The following is a 20,509-nucleotide window of genomic DNA, read 5'->3' as shown; positions in this document are numbered from 1 at the left end:
TAGTAGTAACAATAATCAAGATAAATCCAATATTATTGCTTCTAGTAGTTCTCTTGATTCCACTTGAGCCAGAAAATAGCTTATTGAAGGGAATTATAGAGAAAGGTGTTTACAAGAGCCTTGCCGGAAGTAAGCAATTTGAGGAAATTGTACGCAAGCAAGGAAGGCACCGGAAGAATCAAGGTGTTGGTTTTGAATGAAAGTTCAATGCCAATGGAGTTGAGTGGGAAGAAGATCAATACCCCAAGACGAAGTTTGTTCCTCAACAAGAGAGTATGATCCTACTTCCTTCAAAGGGAACGCAAGCTCAAGATGATCTTCCACCACAAGACCACAAGCCAAAAGGCAAGGACAAGCTTCTAGAGGAGATTGATGCATTTGAAGAAGCTCCAATGGCCTTGGTTAAGTGGGTTCCCAAGTCTACCTCAAATTCTACTTCATCAAGTACATCTACAACCCCAAGGGTTCCCATCATGATGATGTGGATCCTGAAGAAGAAAAACTAGAGAGTTCTTGAGGGTGACCTCGCCAACATACTTCACTCATAATGCACTAGTTCAAGGAGTCACAAACCCTCTTGCTAGTAAGTCAAGGGACAAGGTAACACAATGCTTTCATGGACATCATCTTGTGTGTACTTCACTCTATGTCCATGGATATCCTTGTTTGTTCCTTGTGGGACTAACCCATGTAGATATTGAAAGTACAACTCACTCCAATGGATTGCTCCAAATGATCTACATCAACATTGAGCATCCACATCTTCAACATCTACATGAAGTCTTCATCGACAAAACCCAAGGTTAGTTCATCCCTCTAAAAGCGGTTATCACATCTAGGGGGAGCTTTACTCTAAGAATTGAGATAAAGCAACTCTAATGGTGTGAGCACAACAATGCTTTATGTAAAAGTGGTAACCCCACTTCTGCTTAAACGATGAGCCTGACCTATGATCAAATGTTCTCATTTGACTCCTAAATAAATATACTCATATATAGATGACCTAGTTATCGCCAATTGCTTGATAGATGCAAGAGTGTTTGTGCACGCTTTGCCACATATTTCATTTGCTATCTTTTTGTGTGAGCATGTTGGTTGCATAATTTTCTTCATTCGAGGACATCCATTTGTTGTTTTGATTGTTTGGTCTTTTCTTTTGCCAAATGGATGGACAAGAATGCCTAAGTATTCCCTCTAGCTATCTATGCTTTTCTTGTCTCAAACTATTCATGCTACATCACAAAGTTTGATCTAAGTCAGATTCAAACCCTCTGGGTGAGGATCACTCGGAGCCACTGATTCGTCATAGACTTAAAACTTCCAAAACCTCTTGATGCATTTCGGTCTGACCAATTCATTCATTTCGGTCATACCGAGTTCATTAGGTTGATCTTGGTTTCAATCTTGGTGCAACCGATATGAACACTTCAGTCTAACCGAGTTGCAGTAACCGCTTGCGATTCTCCATCTTGGTGCCACCAAGTTTTTCCACTCGGTCACACTGACGGGGTCATGATATATATACCCACTGGCCAAATTTTTGCAAATGTCTCCGAAACCCTTCGCCTGCGCAGTCCAGCTCTCTCGACTCGAGGTCTCCAAATCATCGCCTCCGGCGCCAGCGACCCCCTACCGCTGGTCTCCGCAGCCGTCAACGGATTCTCCTCCCCTGTTGTCACCGTGGCGAGCTCATCACCAAGTTAGAGTATGATCTCAACCCCGTGTGCAATCTTTTCATCTGATTCCTGCACTTAGGTCAATGCCATGAATCTTACCAAATTTGAAACACTTCTATCCAATCAAAAACCTCATTAGAATAGTTTTCATTCAAAAACTTAGTGTTAGGTTTCCTCCGAACTCATCTCGGATCGACCGAGTAATAGAAATCGATCTGACTGAATCTTGCAAATCGGTGTGACCGAGTTTAGATCTCTGTGAAACCCTAGAAGTCTCGGAGTCACTAGACTTTGTCTCGATCTGACCGATGTCACCAGTTTAGACTCTAAACATTGCTTCAGTGTCATCGAGTTCAACAAATCGGTAGCTCCGAAATGCCTTCTATAGAAAACTATAACTAAGTTTTTGGCTCAACTTTTTTGCAAAATCTCTGCACTTTGTGATGCTCATCCACTCTATCTCATCTATATCTATTCACAGGGTCAGCCTTCAGCTTTTAGCATGTTTGACAACAGTGACAACCAGAATTAGTCTTAGGAACAGGTTCAGATGAGTGAGGGCACTAGTCCCTCTGAGAGCAGTTATGATGGTGGGAGCAGAAGCACTCCCAGCAACCTGCCCAAAGCAGCAACTAGGGAGAAGAAGAAGAAGAAGAAATCAGACCCTAAGGATGAGGACTTCAAGGTTGAAGAGGAGGTCACTTCCAAGAAGAAAGTGGTCAAGAAGGAGTTTGGCACAACTAGTAACACCAAGGCAGGGATTAATCTGAAAGCTCCTGCATGAAGAGTTCCTATGTCCAAAGCCAGAGCCTCGACCCAGAAAACCATGGAGTTCATACTTGAACCCAAAGAGGCTGGTGAGGGCAAGAAGAGGAAGGAGAAGGTCAAAAAGACCATGGCTAGAGTTACTGGGAGATCTTCTATGATCAGAGACCCAGATGATGAAGAAGAGCAAGATGAACCTCCTGCAAAGACTCAGAAATTGATGGGGGATGCAATCAGATCAGGGGCCGCTCCATCAAAGCCCAAGACTGCCCCCAAGGCTGCTGCTCAAGCCCCCAAGAGGTCCACCAGAAACATTCCAGCAGCTGAAAACAACAAGGCCCCAATACCTAAAGTGGAAGAAGAAGAGGAAGGGCAAGTGCTTAGAAAGTTGAATCCCAAGATTCCAGACCATGATGACACCCATCCAGTGGCTGAGAACAAGAAGCTTAGAAAGGATGCAGGTCTCAGGCTATGGTGGCAGAATGACCCATATGCCATAAGAAGAAGGACAATTGTTGACTACAGGTTCCATACAAAGGAACATCAAGACTTCTATGAGACTGTACTTCTGGACAAGCCAATAGTAGGTGACATGAGATGTGTGGACTGGAAGTTCATTGACAGCAATGAAGATCATTTCCCAGGAGTCCATGAGAGTTTCAGATCAACAGAGTTGATGCATTTGTTGGTAAGAAATTAACAAAATGGAATGATGAGTTGATCATGCAGTTTTATTCCACATCACACTTTTACCTTGATGGTAAAATTGTTTGGATGACATAGGGTACCAGGTACCAATCATCAGTTGCTGAGTGGGCAAAGTTGATTAATGCCCCAGAAGAGCATGAGGAGGACACTGATGTATATGCTAATCCAAGAAAAGGACATGACTCAATGACTCACATGTACAAGGAAATTCCAGATGTTGCCTTGGTTACCCACAAGTTTGGGTCACTTTATTATCTGCTGTCAGCTCTGCCAACTATAAATACAATACTCAGACACACTCTGCTTCCCAAGTCTGGAGATGACAGAACGATCAGAGGGCACTCAATAAATCTGTTGGATATGTTTGATGTGCCTGAAAAATTCAAAGTGATAACACCGATTGTTTAAACAATCAAGAGGATAGCTGCAGACAAAAAGAGATCATGAGGCTATGCTCCACATATTAAGATGCTCATCAACTCCAAGATGTGAAAGGGCATGTATCTCCTGGATAAGGAACATCTTCCCCTGCTGCTAGAGTTTGAAGACAATGTGGTTGTCATGGATCCATCCCATCCCACTTCTGTCCAGGCTCAGGAGAAGAAGGAAAAAGCTAAAGTAGAGAAGGCAGCCAAGACACCAAGTGATGAAGAAGCGTCCCAGATATTTCTAAAGTCCAAGCAAGATCAACTTGGTTATCTTGTTCAAGCCACGGTGAGGATTGAGAAAGGACTGGCCACCCTAACTCGGAACCAAGAGATTCTTGAGAGGATAATTGAGACTAAAATTCATGACTTAGATGTGAAGGTCACAGAAATTCAGTCAACAGTGGAGAAGATCAAAGAAGAGCTTGAAGATAGGGATGAGAGACCTACTACAGATGCTTTTCAGAAAGTCCCAAGGGGACCAAGGTCATCAGATGTGCTAGTTGTAACTGATCCCAAACCCAAAGTGGCAGCACATGCAGCTACAACTTCAGTTGCTCCTCCAGTTGCCACTCCACCAGCTCCTCAGACTTCTTCGGATGCATTCGTTGCAGGACTCCTCTCCATGCCACCTTCGCACTCGGGAGATCCCAGAGATCATGCTTAGAGAGCCACATAGCACTATGCATTTTCAAGCTTTTTGGTAATTTGTTGCCAAAGGGGAAGAAAGTGTATAGATCATAGGCGTCGAGAGAGATAGAGCGTGTTTGCTTATTTTTGCCTCTGTTGCTACTCTATATGCTTTGCTTGTTTGGATGATACAATGTTTTATGTTTGTGTGTGAGATACTTCTATGAACATATGTTTGATCATATCATACTTTAATGCTTGTGCTCAATGATGATATTCTATATCTTATGTAAGATCATTCATATCTTGTTGGTGATGAGTGCATATTTCATATTCTATCATTTTGAGTGCTCCACCAAGATGTATGTAACATGGAAGAGTGACCCATGATCCAAATTGATTGTGCATTTACATTCAAAAGCAAATTTCAAATAATGCACAAATTTAGGGGGAGCTCTTGCTTATCACATACTTCTCAAAGAGACAATGTACTTCATTTATATTATCATTTGATGAAGCTTTGATCTATATGTTGTCATCAATTACAAAAAAGGGGGAGATTGAAAGTGCAACTAATCCCCTGGTGGTTTTGGTAATTCATAACAACATATAGCTCATTGAACTAATATTCTATCAAGATAAATGTTTCAGAAAGTTCAAAGGTTGGTATGGCATGGACTAGAGACGTGGACCACTCAAAATGCTAAGGACACATATTGGCTAATGCTAAAGACTCTACATTTTGATTTTAGTGATCCAAGATCACATTGAGTCCATAGGAAAGCCAATGCTATTAAAAGGGGATGAGGTATTACTTAATGGCTTGCTTGCTCAAAATGCTTAGTGATATGCTCCAAAAACCCTCAACCACTTTCTCATTTCCACTTATGTCCTAAACCTAAAGTCAAACTCGTCCCCACCGATTTGATCTATCTAGCGCCACCGAGTTCACTTGACATAGCCATATCCACAAACCCTAATCAGTTTGGTCTTACCAATAGGGATCTCGGTCTCACTGAGATGGGATTGCAAACTCTTTGTTTCCCTTTGTAACATTTCGGTCTAACCAGATGAGCGATCGGTCCCACCGAGTTAGCAGTGCAAACTCTTTGTTTCCTTTTCGTAACATTTCAGTCTAACTCAGATGAGCGATTGGTCCAACTGAGTTTGCCTGACCAAGTCTCTGTTGGCTAGTTACTGAAATAGGTCTCACCGAGTTCATGTGATTGGTCTCACCGAGATGAGCCTCTTCCCTAACCCTAGCACATCGGTCTCACCGAGTTGATGTTGTCGGTCCCACCGAAAAGCCTAACATTCACATTTTGAACCAAGTCGGTCTCACCGAGTTTCACTATTTGGTCCCACCGACACTGGTATGTCGGTGCTATACAAACATTTTTTAATCCCTTTCCGCGAAGGCACTTGGAACCGTCACCAAGTGAGTGTGGGTGATAGGGGGGTCCTTCCCACATGACCCAGAAACCGTCGAGGATAGGGAGCCTTGATGCATATAGTTGCCCCTATATAACCGTTTATGATGTCTCGCATATCCGAAACGCTTCATCCTTGCTACTCATTTGTGCTCGCATTGCCATCGCAGTCGGAGTTTGTGGTTTTACCTAAAACCAGGCAAATTCCAGGTAGTTCCAGGCACGGGAGTTTTCTTGGCACGTACCAAACTAGCTCTACGTTTACGATGCCTGGCACATCACAAATAGTTCATGATTATAAACCGTGTACGATAGGTGGACACTCACACGCATTTAGTTCTCCCGCACCATATGTGATAGTGTCTGACATCACACACGCTTTGCAAAAAAAAACTGTGTGCATTGTTACACATGTTTCCACTCCATGAACCATGTCGGATTATGATGTATGTCGCACATGTTGTGCTTTATTAACTGTGTGCGCCGTAATGACCTGCACACCATAATTTCTCCCTAATTTAATTGCTGCGATTTAAAATTGTACCTAATTTAAACTTGAAAGTAGGCTATAGCTTTATTCATATCCATCAGGTTCAAACAACCAATGCATTATTCAGTTCACAGGTACATATGTTTAAGAATTACATAAGCACCAAATAAAGAATGATGAACTAGGGTTTTATACTTGTATCATTACAGATGGTAAAGAAAGAGGCGATAGACATTCTGGTTGCTGAACAAGGTGAAGCGGAATGGACCTATTGTGCTCTCCTGGATGCAGAAGGCACGCACGACTCTAGTCCAACCCCTTGTGATGGTGGGCTGCCAATCCTGTAGTTTGATAGGTAATCTTGAGTAAAGTGCTTCAAGATCCACCGCAAAGGAAAAAAGATTCAGACATTGTCATCTAACACAACTCACTACAGGCAATAAAAAGAAGGCTACAGGGTTCTTACTTACCATCCTACAGTTGAGTGTTGTCTTGCATAAAGTGTAAACATACAGTTCGATTGACATCTTTTGACCCATTTTAGTAACAATCTTTATCAGTTTCCTCACTTGATGCTGGTTCATGAATATCTCATTGCCTCATACGCAGAAAGGGTCGAAGTGTGGATCTTTGGCAACGACATGTGTACCTAAAAGCACCTAGTTAATGTTACAAGATAAACAACAATTGCAAAATGATGTAGTACAACACTCCCTCCATCCCATTATATAAGATTTTATACACGTATATCTAGACATCATCAGAACATTAAGGTAACACTCTTCCTTGTTGCTATGTAGCCTGGGATTGCATATTTAGTCATTCAGTGCAAATGCATGTTGCCATGTAGCCTCAAATATATTAAATATGGCCCTATTTAACCTACTAATAAATGGGATACAGATATATTCATTGAAATGTCCGATTCTATAGGATTCCGGGTTTCGCAAACCCTTGAGAGGTTCAAACTCTAGGGTGCGTGCGGAGATCTCCAGCTACCATGCCTGCCTACTTACGATCCTCACAGCCTAGCGCGTAGAGCTCAAAGGGACAAAGAGACACAGGATTTATCCTGGTTCGGTCCACCTTGCGGTGTAATCCCCTACTCCAGCTTTGTGGTGGGTTGCCTCGAGCGCTGAGGATGAACTAGTACAGTGGGTGAACAGCCTCAGGAGGTGAGGTGTTCTTGAGCTTGGGTGAGTTGGTGAAGGAGGAACGACTTTTCTCCGTTTGGGTCCCCCTTCTATTGTGGTGGCTAAGTCCTATTTATGGTGGCTTTGGTCCTCTTCCCAAATGTTGGAGGGAAGAGATCCCACAACTGCCAGATTTAAAGGGGGACAAGAAGTACACCCTATCCTGACTAAAGTGGTCATCGCCTGCAAAAGCCTCTGGTCGTGACGCTGCGATGGGCTCGGCGATGACCTCTGTCCTGCCGTCCTGGCAGTCTTGGTCTTGTTGCACCAGAATGGAAACCTTTGGCTGATTCCTCGAGACTCCGCGTCTGCTACTTAGCTCCTTTGCACCAAAGAGGAAACTGGTACTCTGCGCCCACTGGCGCCCGCCTGGCCTTGGTCATCATGGCTGACGTCAGCTGAGCCTCATGAAGTGCACCTTGCATAGAAGACTCCGCTCCTCAGGAGCCAGTCTGAGGAGGCCGATCCCCTTGGAGGTCTTGGCGTCGCCCGCCTCGTAAGGGTCTTGATTTGTTGATACTAGAACCGGGTCGTACCAGGTCATTGATGGAGCCATGCAGTGGGTCACAGGTAGGCAAGTCTGGGTACCCCTGTATCCAGAACGCTAAGAGTAGCCCCCAGGCCTAAGGCACACTAGGACTTGGCCTCTAGGCGGAGCCAAGGGGCAAGTGTGGAGCACCGTGGGCCCTAACCGCCTGCGGCCTTGAACGACGCGTGGCGATTGATGGGACGTGGGCGTCTCCACTTCCCCATGCTGCCTTCAAATCACTCCAAGCCTGGCGGCCGCCCCGTTGCCAGAGCAGCCCGCCCCTGTAGATTGTCGCACTTGGCCCTCGCTTTCCCAGGCTTGCAATCCTTTGTGCAGATCTTGTGCTAGCGCCACTTCCCCTTCCTATCTTCTGCCATGGCCCCGCAACAGAGGAAGAAGAAGGGGAGGTCGCGTGCGCCGGCTGGACCCCCGCCGGCCTTGGAGCCGGCTCTCGAGCAGTCGACGGTGATCAATCGGGAGGGGCTGAACAAGGTCCACCCCGATCTTGCAACCGATTCCAATGAGTGGAAAGTGACGGCCGTCCGGCCCGCATCTTGGCTTGTGGATGATATGAGCGCCACTGGATTCCCATCTATCTTCATTCTCTCTTCGCAGGCCTGATTCCACCTTTCTCTCCTTTCTTCAACGCCATAATCTCGCACTACCAAATCCACCTGCTGCACCTGGATCACCGCTCCATCATCCTCCTTGTTGTCTTCGCCTTCCTTTGCGAGGCCATAGTCAGCACTGCTCCTTCTGTGGCCCTGTTTCTCCACTTCTTCTTGCTCCGTCTGGTCGACGCCCGCCAACGCTCGGGGTGCGTGACCTTCTAAGCTATTGCGGCGACTGCTGTCTCAGGGGTTGACTTCGAGCTATCGCCTGACGCCAAGGGGTTCCGGAAGCAGTGGCCATTCATAGACGCTAGTACGCGCAGTCCCCTTCTTCTGACCCCTTGGGTGCCTACGGAGCCCAACACTGGCAGGGGGCATGTGGAGCTTGTCGACCGTCGGCTTACCCGCGTTTGGAAGAGGCTCGCCAGGCTGCAGAAGCTGGGGGTGAGAGCTCCAATGGTGGTGAAGGAATTTTTCCTGTGGCGCATTGCCCCACTTTAGCGCCATTCCCGCCCGATGTGGGCCTTTACCGGTTCCAAGGACTCCATGAGGCTCCAAGAGCCAACGCTATGTTCCAAGACCCTGAATAAGGTGCTTGAGCTTCTGACAGGCAACTCCATACCCGCCGATCTTCTACGACATGGCTGCCTCCTCTACCAATGCTCGAACAAGGTGGCCTTCGTGGAGCAGATGCCCATCTTCGACGAGTGGGGGTTATCCTAGCGGGCCTTGAGGGGCCTCGCGAGAATCCGATCCTCGTGGATCCCCTTCTACTTGATCATGCAGCGTGCTCCCCACGTGTGGAAGCAGGGAGGTGCACGCCACCAGCCGCCGTCGAGGAGACCTCCGGAGGTGCTGCACCATCCATTGCTCTGGAGGCCGAGACTCCTGGGATCCAGGAAGGGGCCACCGCGGGGTCAGCGCAACCCGATGCTCCGGAGGCAGAGGCTCCTGAGGCTCGGGGTCATGGTTCCGAGGTGGCTTCTGATGGGGAGGCGCCTCCTGGTGCCCCTGAGGCTAGCGCATAGGAGACCCTGCTGAGCGCTCCCACTCTAGAGGCTACCTCCCAAGGATCCCCGCCGAGCGCTCCTGCTCTAGAGGCTGCCGCCTAGGGCACCCCGCCGAGCACTCCTGCTCCTTGGGACCATCCTTTGAGGCCCGCCTGGCTTCGCCTAAATCTTGAAGCGCTCCGCAAGAGGAAGGGATCTCCGAGTTGTAGTGGTGACGTCGGCCGACCGCTGAAGCTGAGGAAGTACATCGTTGTGGATGAGTAAGTACCTCATTTTGCGATTCCCTGCGCGCCATGCTCTTTTCTTACTAGGGCCTCGCAGGGTCCCTATGACGGTGAAGCGTTAGGAGAGGCGTCCTTTCGAGGATCATGGCTCGATCCCTACGCACATCCCCCCGTGCCAAGGCTCCGCCCAAGGCACGGGGCCGACCCTAGCTACTAGGGCACCGCAAGGGGGCCCCGGACTCTAGACTCCTACCTCCTTCTTACGCAACCTGTCCTGGGGGCGAGGGGCGTGCCGACGGCTCTCCCACATATCACTGCTAGCGGTTGGGAGCCCCTTGGGCCGTCTTCGTCTTCGGGTTGTGGAGCTGCATTGGCCAGCCCCCGGTCGAAGGCAGGCGAGATGTCCGACGCCCATTCGGCGGCTCCCGGGGCTGAAGAAAGGCTTGGCCGCGTGCTGGCGTTCATGCGTGGGCGCAGTGCTGTCCGCTTCGAGTTCTTCGGCAAGGTGATGCGCACGATGATCTGGCTTGGTGGAGAGCTAGCCGACATCGACACCCGGCTCGAGGTAGAGGACCGCCGGTTGGCACATGAATGGCACCAGCTGAAGGTTGCCATCAACCTTGGGCAGCTTCAGCGCGATTAGGCCGACACGCGTGCGGCTACCTCCCTCGCAACTTCTCACGAGGCTTGCGCCCGTGCCCTCGAGAAGGCCGACACTGCCAACCGCCATTGTGAGGCAGCCGAGGAGCGAGAATGGGAGGTGCTGTCTTCAAACGCCACCCTCAAGCAGGAGATCGAGGCGCGGCGGGCCCTCCTGGCCGTGTCACCGAGTGAAGTGCCTCTTGTCGAGGCGGAGCTTCTGAGGCATCAAGAAGACCTGGTGCTAGAGGCTGTGGTGCATAGCCTAGTGTTGGAGCGGCTGGAAGTGACGAAGCGCTAGGCGGCTATGGCTGAGGAGCCGTCGCCGCCGAAGAGGCCCGGGTCCAGCTGGAGGTTTAGGAGAAGGCGGCGAAGGCACGCACGGACCTGGATGAAGAGTACCGCCTGGAGCTGGAGCTGCTCAAAGCCAAGCTCAAGGGAAGGACCGCCGCCCTGAAGGTGAAGCTGGAATCTGCGGAATAGCATGAGAAGGTTGCCAAGGAGGCTCTAGCCTCTTCCGAATCTGCCTTGGCCTCTGTCCACGCGGAGTTATCCTCCCTCCAGCAGCAGGTCAAGGATAGCGCGTCCCTTGTGGAGAGGACCGTGAATGAAGCGAACGCTGCCGGACGCTGGAGCGCGAGCACAGCTCGATGCTACAGGATCTCAAAATCAGAGCTAACCGCGCCTTGGGCACAATCTGCGACGAGAGTGCTGCTCATCCACACGAGAACGACTATGCCAGCCACCTCAACTTCTTCATCGGCATTGTGACCCGCTTGGAGGATCGGTCCGCGAGAGCTCACGACCTGGTTGGAGAGAGGAGCCGGGGTCTTCTTGGGCGTGCATTCTCACGTGTGTTCAGCAACCTTCTCGACCGTGATTCCCACTATGACTTCAGGGTTGTGCTAGCCCCCGTGCCCACGGTTACTCAGGACAGACTGGCCAAGTGGGTGGATAACCATGTGGACGCGCTGGTGGAGGAATTTTGTCCGAAGGACGACACGGTGGCGATTGTTGCAAGAGAAGGTGGCACATGCGGTGATGATGAAGAGGATGGTCATGATGACGTGATCCGCACGAGCAACGCGGATGGAGGTGATGAAGAGGGCGCATCCAGCTAGGACTGCATTTCTTTTGCTTTAACCTGTATGACCAAAACTTGGACGCCTCCTCATGAGAGCATTTTGAAAGGGGGGCCTCTTGCAATGTATATGATTATGAAATGCTTTTGAAGTAACGCCTGTGGTGCGACCCTGTAGGTCTGCAGCCCCAGGTAGGGTGGCTGTTATGACATCTTTGGTTTCGTGGGTCTCGCGTGAGCCCTGATGCTGCAGCAACGCTTGTCCCCTCGTGGCGAGCCTGTCGTAGGCTCATGAGGGTCTGACCCTCCCGAGGAGCCTGCTGAGCTGTCCTGGAGTGCTTTGCGAGGGACTAACTGCCGGACCACGGCAAGGTGCACGTGTGGTGGCCGCATCCCTGTTCCCCAGGGGGAAGCCTTTGCATGCTCAGGCCCGGCCCGATCATGCTTGCGTGCACGCACTACACCCAGCCCCTGCTCGTGAGGCGCTCGGGGGAAGGGCAGCAGGCACGAGTCCCGCTCAGAAACACAAAACTAGAAAATGAAAGAACGACGCAAGACAAGAAAACTCCCCCCCCCCCGCTTTTCTTTTGGTAAATGCACAAGAGCCAAGTTCATTCCAAAAACCCAGCGAATTGGGTACAAAAAGAGAGGCGAAAGCAAACGGCCACGTCCGGTGCCTAGCTAGTCTTCAGGTCTTCTCACCAGCGCGGAGCTAAGTGCTTCCACTGGGCGTGGGCATAGTCGTTAGGGGACAGTGTCGACGGCCAACGCGGAGCATGGTGCTTCCACTTGGACATGGGTGGGAGCCCCCGTGAGGCCCCAGGGCGGCGCTCAGGAGACTCCGGGGCATGTACAGCACTACTCATTATTACGTGGGAGTGTCACGAGCAGAGACCTTCATAGGCCGGAGCCCTGCTTCATGTCACCCGACAAGGACACCTCCCTGCGCCACCCCCGACCACCGTTGGGGCGTCCGGAAACCAGGACAAGACCAAGGGGCAAGGGGGATGCTGGAGGCGCCCTCGGCGTCCATAGGCTTTCCACCGGGGGGGAAGGGCTCGCCGGCGCCTTCCCCGGCGGGGGACCTACCTCCGAGCAGCGTCTTGCTCTGCGCAGCGCGTGGGAGGCCCTATCCCCGGGCTCCACCAGGCCGCTCCCAAGGTCCTCCGTGCTCCTGCGGCTGGGCCGCCACCCCGTGAGCCCTGGTGGTGGCTGCGTCCTAGTTCACCTGCAATCCATGGTTAGCACAAGCATGCTCCTGAGGCATTAGCTGTACCTAGTGGTTGTTGCTATCGAAGGCGTTGGTGGAGCCTTGCAACGGCTCGCAAAGAGCCTCGGCTTCGTGTACCTCCGGCGCCCAGCCTGGCATGGGGGATCGGCTGGGGCCGTCTCCCGGCGCATACCTTAGGTCCACTACGATGAGCATGTAGGCTTCTGGGCTGGGTGCGCCTGAGTCGCTGCCCAGTTGCCTCACACTTCTGCCCCCCCCCCCCGTGGTCGTTATCATGTCCTGGTGACCGAGGGCTAGTGCCCCAGCGCGGCCCCAGGGGAGGTTGCTCGGAGTCGCCCTGCCCCGAGGTGGCATGGTCGAAGCAGTGCGGGCTGCACCGTGAGGTAGGCTGACGCTGAGAGGCTCTTCAGGGGCCTTTGTAGGGGGTGCACGGGTATGGCGAGGGTGAGCGCGCGCCCCCGCCATCGCTTACGAAGTGGGCAGGGTGCAGAATGGTGATGCGCCCCTGCATGCTGCATCCAGCAACTCAGCAATCCGGTCCAGCAAGGCGTCGTGGCCGCTTTTCGCCAGCCTGCACCTGAGCAGTTCTCGAGCCACTATGACCGCGGCCCGCATGTTCGCCTGCACCCTACGAGTGTGCGGTGTTGTTGCTGTGGCATAGCTTGAGGACCATGCGGCAGCGCGGTTGTGACGCGGTGCAAGAGGAGGGGGCTATGGCCCGCTCCTCCCGCGGCCGACGACACCAGGCAGAGTGTGGCCGCGAGCAGCACGGAGTGGAGGTCTTCCTTGTTGGCAGGTGTTATCGAAGAAGCCCGGACAACCCAGTGCTCAACGTGGGCTCTCGGGGTGTATCGGCGGACCGGTCAACGGAAGAGAAGATCCGACGCACCCCCTACCTGGCGTGCCAAATGTCGGATTTTGGGTTCTGCAAACCCTTGAGAGGTTCGAACTCTCGGGTGCGTGCGCAGATCTCAACCTACTCTACCTGTCTACTCACGATCCTCACAGCTTAGCGCGTCGAGCTCAAAGGGACAAAGGGACATAACAGTTTATCCTGGTTCGGGCCACCTTGTGGTATAACACCCTACTCTAGCTTTGTGGTGGATTGCGTCAAGGGGCTGAGGATGAACTGGTACAGTGGATGAACAGCCTCGGGATGTTAGGTGTTCTTGACCTCAGGTGAGCTGGTGAAGGAGGATTAGCTTTTCTCCGTTCGGGTCCCCCTTCTATGGTGGTGGCTAAGTCCTATTTATAGTGGCCTTGGTCCTCTTCCCAAATGTTGGCGGGAAGGGATCCCACAACGACCAGATTTAAAGGGGGACAACAAGTACACCCTATTCTGACTAAAGTGGTCTTCGCCTACAAAAGCCTCTAGTCGTGAGGCTGCGGTGGGCTCACCGATGACCTCCGTCCTGCCGTCCTGGCGGTCTTGGTCTTGTTGCACCAGAATGGAAACCTTTGGATGATTCCTCGGGACTCCGCGTCTGCTGCTTGCCTCCTTTGCACCAAAGAGGAAACTAGTACTCTGCACCCGCTGGCGCCCGCCTGGCGCCCGCCTGTCCTTGGTCGTCATGGCTCACATCAGCTGAGCCTCATGAGGTGCACCTTTCATAGAAGTCTCCGCTCCTCGGGAGCCAGCCTGAGGAGGCCGATCCCCTTGGAGGTCTTGGCATCGCCCGCCTCGCGAGGCTTGGCCCCTCGCGAGGGTCTTGAGTTGTTGATGTTGGAACCGGACCGTACTAGGCCGTCGATGGAGCCACGCAGTAGGCCGCAGGAAGGCAAGTCTGGGTACCCCCGTATCCAAAACGCCGACAGATTCAACAATTAATACCTTATCAGCCCCCAGGCTATATGGTACTAGCTACCGAGATCCTGAACAGTGAGTACATATAAGCAATGCGATGAAACTAACCTGATGGAAAAAGCATCACTGTTCTCAATATTGCCATGTATGAGTACATATAAAGGCATGTTAGGCCCAACAGGCTAAACATCAACCAAATATATCCATGGTAGACAACATAATCTACAAATGATAGCTTCAGTGTGCAGGCTTAAGCACGCTAGTTAAGCAAAACAAGAAGTGGAAAGGTCTGTTAACTGGATCAGGCATAACATTTATAAACAAGCAAATAGTCATTCAAACTGGTATTGTGCAGGTCTAATGTACACTAATTATTGCTAAAAAATGAAAAGGCATGTTAACTACGATATCCTTAACATCAACCAAATATCGTAATTCATAGTGGTATTGTTGAAACTGTTATTGATGAAATTGAATTGCACAGCAAATAGTTGCACATATAGAGCATCATAATGTGAAGAACTGAAATAAACAAGGCATAAGGCCATATCTAGCCAATCCTTTAAAAGTTAAAGGATTAAAACAATTAGTGGATATATATACTCTAGCAATTTTTGGCCGTTTCTAGTCGATCGCCTAAACTTAATGTTGTAACTTCAATTTGATCAATGATACGTCTCCAATGTATCTATAATTTTTTATTGTTCCATGCTATTATATTATCTATTTTGGTGTTTAATGGGCTTTATTATACACTTTTATATTATTTTTGAGACTAACCTATTAACCGGAGGCCCAGTGAAAATTGATGTTTTTTTGCCTATTTCAGTGTCTCGCAAAAAAGGAATATTAAACAGAATCCAAACGGAATGAAACCTTCGGGAGAGTGATTTTTGGAACAAACGTGATCCAGAGGACTTGGAGTGGACATCAAGAAAGAATCGAGGAGGCCATGAGGCAGGGAGGCGCGCCTGCCCCCTAGGCACGCCCCCACCCTCGTGGGCCCCTTGCAGCTCCACCTACCTACTTCTTCCTCCTATATATATCCATATACCCCGAAAACATCCAGGGGCACCATGGATCAGGAGTTCCGCCGTCGCAAGCCTCTGTAGCCGCCAAAAACCAATCGGGGCCCTGTTCCGGCACCCTGCCGAAGGGGGGATCCCTCACCGGTGGCCATCTTGATCATCCCAGCGCTCTCCATGACGAGGAGGGAGTAGTTCACCCTCGGCGCTGAGGGTATGTACCAGTAGCTATGTGTTTGATCTCTCTCTCTCTCTCTCTCTCTCTCTCTTGTGTTCTTGATTTGGCAAGATCTTGATGTATCGCGAGGTTTGCTATTATAGTTGGATCATATGATGTTTCTCCCCCTCTGCTCTCTTGTAATGGATTGAGTTTTCCCTTTGAAGTTATCTTATCTGATTGAGTCTTTAAGGATTTGAGAACACTTGATGTATGTATTGCATGTGCTTATCTGTGGTGACAATGGAATATTCACGTGATCTACTTGATGTACATTTTGGTGATCAACTTGTGGGTTCAGTGACCTTGTGAATTTATGCATAGGGTTGGCACACGTTTTTGTCTTGACTCTTCGGTAGAAACTTTGGGGCACTCTTTGAAGTACTTTGTGTTGGTTGAATAGATGAATCTGAGATTGAGTGATGCATATCGTATAATCATGCCCACGGATACTTGAGGTGACATTGGAGTATCTATGTGACATTACGATTTTGGTTGATTTGTGTCTTAAGGTGTTATTCTAGTACGAACTCTTTGATAGATCAAACGGAAAGAATAGCTTCGTGTTATTTTACTACGGACTCTTGAATAGATCGATCAGAAAGGATAACTTTGAGGTGGTTTCGTACCCTACAATAATCTCTTCGTTTGTTCTCTGCTATTAGTGACTTTGGAGTGACTCTTTGTTGCATGTTGAGGGATTGTTATATGATTCAATTATGTTATTATTGTTGAGAGAACTTGCACTAGTGAAAGTATGAACCTTAGGCCTTGTTTCCTAGCATTGCAATACCGTTTACGCTCACTTTTACCACTTGCTACCTTGCTGTTTTTATATTTTTCAGATTACAAAAACCTATATCTACCATCCATATTGCACTTGTATCACCATCTCTTCGCCGAACTAGTGCACCTATACAATTTACCATTGTATTGGGTGTGTTGGGGACACAAGAGACTCTTTATTATTTGGTTGCAGGGTTGCTTGAGAGAGACCATCTTCATCCTACGCCTCCCAAGAATTGATAAACCTTAGGTCATCCACTTGAGGGAAATTTGCTACTGTCCTACAAACCTCTGCACTTGGAGGCCCAACAATGTCTACAAGAAGAAGGTTGTGTAGTAGACATCAATCAAGTTCAAAGCAGGTTCAACCGAAAGTAGCATGCATTCAAACATAAACATAGATAGTTTTGCATAACCGAACATAAATAATAAATTTAAATTAAGCTAAACTACTTTTGGTCGAAGTAGAGGTCGAGCCAAGCCTTCCTCATTAGGTACGGTGTGCCACGAGCCGGGTCCGGGCCAGTGCCGTCATCGGGGTCATTGGGGAAGGCACTCCTCCACTCGTCGATGTCGATCTCCTCTTCCTCGCCTCCCACCTGGACGCCCTCTGTGCCGCCATCCTCGCCACCTTAGACCTCGTCATCGGAGGCAAGCGCGATAACCTCGCCGCCCTCTGCACCGGCAAAGATCGCCCGCTCCGGCTCCACGAGCTTCGGGTGCTACCGGCGGATCTCTTGCATGTAGGCCTTGGCCTCGAGGCGCTCCCACACCTCACGGACCTCCCACGCCATAGCCGAGATCACCTGCCCTGGCTCCGGTAGAACAAGGTGGACCGGACATGTGCAGAAGGGGAAATTGAGCCTAGCCGCCACGCCGTGGTAGAGGACCTGCCAGCGGTCATACTCTACGGCCGCGAGCTCGGCCATGTGGAAGGTACCGAGCCATCGGCGGGTGTGAGTCTCCCGATCTATAATCTCGGCGACCCACGTCCCCACCGCTGCTGCCAGACCCCAAGGTAGGACCTCATCGGCTGCCAGGTCCGAGGGAGGACAGGGAAGTCCTCGAACCGGCGTAGGAGCGCGACGGCGGGTGGATCAGGGGACTGGTGACGGCGGATCGATAAAGAGCCCGCGGAGGACGACGGGGACACCACGGCGTCCACCTCACCGAAGTCGGGCAAAGAGGCCGCAATAAACCTCTCTTGGGCCATTGGCTCCTCAATCTCCCCGGCACACAGGCAAAGGTTGAGGATGGAGGCGGCGGCAATGGTGGCGACCTACCAATGGTTACGAGGGTGGTGTGTGTCGATGAGCGCAGGTTTTGTAGAGTGTGTGGTCTGTGTGGAGGGGGCGGGGGGGGGGGGGGGGGTTAAGTGTTTGAGGAAATACCACAGCAACTGAAAATTTTACTAGGCGGGAGTAACAAGGTGGGGGTTACTGAAAATTTGGATCAAGGGCGAGCAGATATTTTTGAGATTGCGAGGGCTGTAGAGGCGGGAGTATTTGGGGAGTGAGCTAGTGTGCTTGACACGCCGGCTGTGGACTGTAGCCGGCGCTCCTTCTTGCGTAAGCCATAGGCGTATTGTACACCAACGGTGCTCCAGGATATTTTGTACTGCATCTCACACGGTTGTTGATAATAAACTGTGTGGGATCTACGATTTTTCATTTTGATTTGAATTACATAATGGGGTCACTGCGGCATTGGATAGTGTTTGAATTGCTAGACCTTCTATCTGCAGTGAACATGCAACTATATGTGTGTCATAAAAATTTGGAATTATTCAGGGTTCATTTGGAAATTTTATACATTAAATTGGTTTTCTAGCAATTTCAGGTGCACAATTCGAAATCAAAGCACATGCTCCAGTCCATAAGAACGGGTTGCAAAATCAAATGTTTGTCCTTGGTTGCAAGCTTAGGTCACATGCAAGAAATTAGAATGGATGTCAAACACCTTGACATTGTCGCTTAGCCGCTAACATTGAGATACATGGTTCTAAAATTCTAGTAAATCAAAAACTCGGCTGAAATTCATGAAACTTGACATGATATCATGGAATGGCATCGACATGTCGTGGTAAAAATATTTTCCCATTTGGGGCAGGATTGAGTATAAGCTTCTCACAAACAGGAGCTTCTCTGACAACAAGCCAGATGGTTTCTGTAGGGAACGTGCCCCCTTGGGGGACAAACGATATATGTTGCATATTCTTACTTTCTAAATTTTTCTCATGTCAAGATAGAACAACACGAGTGTTTGTCATATTTTGGGAGTTTTTGGGGTTCGCTTGGACATTTTTATACATTTACTGAGTTTTCTATGTATTCATGTGCATAATTCAAATTTGAACTACATGCACATGCTCAAGTCCATATAAAGTGGTTCAGAATTGGAATGTGTGTTCTTGGTTACATGCTTAAGTCCATTCAAGAAATGAGAATGAATGGCAAACACCTTGCAACCGTGGCTCGGCCGCTAACATTGAGAAATTGGTTTTTAAATTCTAGTAAATCAAAAACGCGTATGAAATTTAGGAACCTTGACACGCTAGCATGGAACAACATCAACATGTAGTGGTAAAAATATTGTCCCATTTGGGGCAGGTTGGGGTATATAAGCTTCTGACAAACCAGAGCTTCTCACAACTAGCCTGATGGTTTTGGTAGGAAATGTTTCACCTTTCTGGACGAAACAATAGCCGTTGCCTATTCTTGATTTCAATTTTTTCTCTAGTGTCAACATAGAACAACATGAGTGTTGTGTTAAATTTTAGAATTTATCGGGGTTCATTTGGACGTTCTTATGCATTAATTGACCTTTCAATGCATTTATGTGCATAATTAAATTTTTAACTACATGCACATGCTCTAATGCATATAAATTGGTTGAAAATTCAAATATGTGTCCTTGGTTGCATGCTTACGTCCCATGCAAGAAATAGGAATGAATGTCAAACACCCTGCCATCATCATTCGACCGCCAACATTGAGATGCCTAGTTTTTGAATTCTAGTAAACCCAAAACTCGTCTAAAATTCATGAAACCTAGCATGCTATCATGGAATGGCACCTGACATGTCGTGGTAAATTTTTTTTGCCCCATTTGGGGCAGTTTTGGGTATATGCTTCTTACAAACCAGAGCTTCCCACAACTAGCCTGATGGTTTTGGTAGGAAATGTTTCACCTTTCTGGACGAAACGATAGCTGTTGCCTATTCTTGATTTCAATTTTTTCTCTAGTGTCAACATAGAACCACATGAGTGTTGTGTTAAATTTTGGAATTTTTTCGGTGTTCGTTACCACATTTCTTATGCATTAATTGATTTTTCAATGCATTTATGTGCGTAATTCAAATTTGAACTACATGCAAATGCTCTAATGCATATAAATTGGTTGAAAATTCAAATCCGTGTCCTTTGTTGCATGCTTAGGTCCCATGCAAGAAATGGGAATGAATGTCAAACACCCTGCCACCGTTACTCGGCTGCAAACATTGAGATACCTGGTTTTTAAATTCTAGTAAATCCAAAACTCATCTGAAATTCATGAAACCTGGCATGCTATCATGGAATGGCACCCGACATGCCGTGGTAAATTTTTTGTCCCATTTGGGACAGGTTTGGGTATAAGCTTGTCACAAACCAGAGCTTCTCACAATAAGCTTGATGGTTCCAGTAGGGAACATGCCACCTTTGGGGACGAAACGATACTCGTTGCCTGTTATTGCTTTCAAAAAAATTCTAGTGTCAACATAGAACAACAGGAGTGTTGTGTTAAATTTTGGAATTTTTCAAGGTTCGTTTGGGCATTTTTATACATTAACTGGGTTTTCTAGGTATTTTATGTGCATAATTCTAATTTGAACTACATGGATGTGCTCTACTGCATATAAATTGGTTGAAACATCAAATCTGTGTCCATGGGTGCGTGCTTAGGTCCCATCCAAGAAATGGGAATGAATTTCAAACACCAGGGCACTATTGACTGTTGGCAAAATGTTGAGATACTTTGTTTTTAAATTCTAGTAAA

Source organism: Triticum aestivum, chromosome 2B (genome assembly GCF_018294505.1).
Source record: "Triticum aestivum cultivar Chinese Spring chromosome 2B, IWGSC CS RefSeq v2.1, whole genome shotgun sequence".
In the NCBI taxonomy this organism is placed as follows: domain Eukaryota; kingdom Viridiplantae; phylum Streptophyta; class Magnoliopsida; order Poales; family Poaceae; genus Triticum; species Triticum aestivum.
This window is presented reverse-complemented; position numbering follows the sequence as displayed.